Raw genomic sequence first — 3,544 nt, 5'->3', positions numbered from 1 at the left:
GATTTGGACCACAACGCCATTGAATTCGGTGAAAGGAGACCCGCCAAGAAAATAACGGAAGAAGATATGTCAAGAAGAGTGTTTGAGTTCTTGGATTATCTCAACAATTTATACGGGCTACAGAGTGTTTCAAACGATGAGGCTCTAGGCGAGCCTTGTGTTGCAAATTATGAAAAGATTGTTTTCAATGAGGACTTCTCTTGTGTAGTCTTCGACGAGAGAATGTTGAGGGGAGAGCTTGTAGTGCCAAATGATGGAGCCGCTGTTACTTCTAGTTTTGTTGAAGAAATCAAATTAAATGATGAAGAAATCGTATCAAAAGATGTTATTGTGGATTGGTTATTGAAGGGTGGTTCTAGTATGGGGGAGCAATTAAAACAATGGTTTAATTTTAGAGAAATTAGTAAAAGTCAAGCGATGAAGTTTTTCAAGATCTATCGGGCTGAATTTCACCTGATACAGAGCATTTGTAAGAAAAAATTAGTGTGTTTGAGAGACATTATGCTGTGGCAGAATTTAGAGAGTATATGTGTTAAAGAAGATAAGAGAAGAGAAGAGTTTGCAGGGTACAAACCATTGAGTTACATGTCTCTCTTGTTAGAGAGACACAGGGAGATTAAGAACACAAATGGTTATAATTTAAATTTTGAGTCAGATATGATATTCGATATTTTGGGAGAAGAACAAGTTGAGGAAAATGAAATAAGATTGATGATCACGAATCAGATTAATAAGATGGCTGAAAAGGTATGCCATAGCCAAATTAATGAACATGTGAAATTTTCCAAGTTGTTCATTGTAATATTAAATATGTTGCTTGATGAACTGTTATATTCCATAGGATGATAAAATCTCAGTTGTTTGTTGTTGCAGCTTTACAAATTTGATGCTATTCTCAGGACGGCTACCATTGCAATGCAGCAGACTGAGAAGAAAATCAAGTCAGTAACTGCTTATGACTACCGATCATATATGGTGCCCCTGCTGAAGTCATTCATGCGGGTTTGTGTTGGATTCTCTTTGCTGTTTTGTTGAAAGTTTTGAAAGTTTTTATAAAGTTACTTTAAAGGAGATGACTCGGACTTTCCCAAAGAGTATCAAATTGAAATCCTCAGAACCCTCAAAGCGCAAAGGGAGAATCTCATCTTTGATAAATATTTGGCATACATAAAGAATAAGATTCAAGAACTACAAGGCAGAAAGAAAGCGATTGAAAAGAGAGCTATTACAGCGAGGAAGAACTTCGAAACACCAGACTATGATAAAAGAAAGCTCAAGAAACACGAGTTGAACGTTTTCGGCACGGTAACTACACGAGTCAAGGCTTATTGGAAAGACTCCATGAGTATGGAGCTAAAGAAAGAGTTGTTGAGGATTCGAATAGAAGACCTTATACTGCATTTAGATAAGAATATTAAATCATCGAACCTCGTAGAAACGGTGATGGACACAGTGGAGTATGTGAAAGTTGCAAAGAAGTGGAAGTTTTCAATGTGTTGTTGTTGCGGCCTGAGGTTTTTTGATGCCAAATTGAATGTGGAGCATCTAAAGCGTGCCCATTTAGGGACTTTATCTAAGAAGTTACAATCCATCACGCAAGAAGTATTTGATTTGGACCACAACGGCATTGAATTCGGCGAAAGGAGACCCGCCAAGAAAATAACGGAAGAAGATATGTCAAGAAGAGTGTTTGAGTTCTTGGATTATCTCAACAATTTATACGGGCTACAGAGTGTTTCAAACGATGAGGCTATAGGCGAGCCTTGTGTTGCAAATTATGAAAAGATTGTTTTCAATGAGGACTTCTCTTGTGTAGTCTTCGACAAGAGAATGTTGAGGGGAGAGCTTGTAGTGCCGAATGATGGAGCCGCTGTTACTTCCAGTTTTGTTGAAGAAATCAAATTAAATGATGAAGAAATCGTATCAAAAGATGCTATTGTGGATTGGTTATTGAAGGGTGGTACTAGCATTGGGGAGCAATTAAAGCAATGGGCAAATTTTAGAGAAATTAGTAAAAGTCAAGCGATGAAGTTTTTCAAGATCTATCGGGCTGAATTTCACCTGATTCAGAGCATTTGTAAGAAAAAATTTGAGTGTTTGAGAGACATTATGCTGTGGCAGAATTTAGACAGTATATGTGTTAAAGAAGATAAGAGAAGAGAAGAGTTTACAGGGGACAAACCATTGAGTTACATGTCTCTCTTGTTAGAGAGACACAGGGAGATTAAGAGCACAAATGGTTATAATTTAAATTTTGAGTCAGATATGATATTTGATATTTTGGGAGAAGAACAAGTTGAGGACAATGAAATAAGATTGGTGATCACGAATCAGATCAATAAGATGGCTGAAAAGGTATGCTATAGCCAAATTAATGAACATGTGAAATTTTCCACGTTGCTCATTGTAATATTAAATATGTTGCTTGATGAACTGTTATATTCCATAGGATGATAAAATCTCAGTTGTTTGTTGTTGCAGCTTTACAAATTTGATGCTATTCTCAGGACGGCTACCATTGCATTGCAGCAGACTGAGAAGAAAATCGAGTCAGTAACTGCTTATGACTACCGATCATATATGGTACCCCTGCTGAAGTCATTCATGCAGGTTTGTGTTGGATTCTCTTTGCTGTTTTGTTGAAAGTTTTGAAAGTTTTTATAAAGTTACTTTCTTGCGTGTCTATGATTTTATGCTTTTGAAATAATATTTTTCTTTCATAGGCACGCCTGGAGGATATGGCTTACAAAGATGCTGAAGAGAAGTCTATGGCTGCAACAGAAGCATTGTTGTCAGAACTTGATCTTAGTGACAAGAAGGGCCCTGACAAAGGAGGTGGTAGGGCAAAACAAAGACAGGGAAAATCCAAGGATAAAAAGAAGAAAAAGGATCACAGAAAGGCAAAGGAACTAAAGGTCTTAGTTATTGTTCTTTTTCTTTTTTATGCTAGTTACAGTTGTCTAAAGCTCAAGGTGTAAATTCACAGGAATAAATACATAATGGGCAGGAACTAAAAGTGGTAAACATGTTGAATATTAACATAAGATGACAAATTAAACAAATATACTTGAATTGAATGCTTAAGGCTTAAGATAAGGATGAACTAGAGTTAAAAGGCAAAACAAAACCGGAAGAGTGTAAAAGAAAAGGGAATTTAAGAGGAATCCAAGTTAGGAAAATGAGGATCAATTTTAGTAGAATAGTAGTATTTAAGGATCTGAACTCTGAAGAAAATGAGCAGTCTAATACATTTGAGATTCAACAGACATTGATTGCAGGCACTTACTGAAAGAGATTGTCAGAACAGCGAGTCAATTGCACATAAACTTTGCAGAGAAGTGTAACAACATTCAATATCATTTTTCGTTAATAAGGAATGGAATAATTGGATATGACTAGTAAATTAAGAAACCAGAGACAAGAATGCAGCTAATATCATACCTTTTTGAAATAAAAAGAAAGAGAGATATAAGATCTGCAGAGAGTTCCTAGTTCCCACAAAATATAGAGAATCTATCATGCAAACTAATGCCTCCAAAAAATG

This window comes from Quercus suber, unplaced genomic scaffold (assembly GCF_002906115.3).
Source record: "Quercus suber isolate HL8 unplaced genomic scaffold, Cork oak 2.0 scaffold_24, whole genome shotgun sequence".
Classification (NCBI taxonomy): Eukaryota; Viridiplantae; Streptophyta; class Magnoliopsida; order Fagales; family Fagaceae; genus Quercus; species Quercus suber.
The sequence above is the reverse complement of the archived record's forward strand: the minus strand, read 5'-3'. Positions refer to the sequence as shown.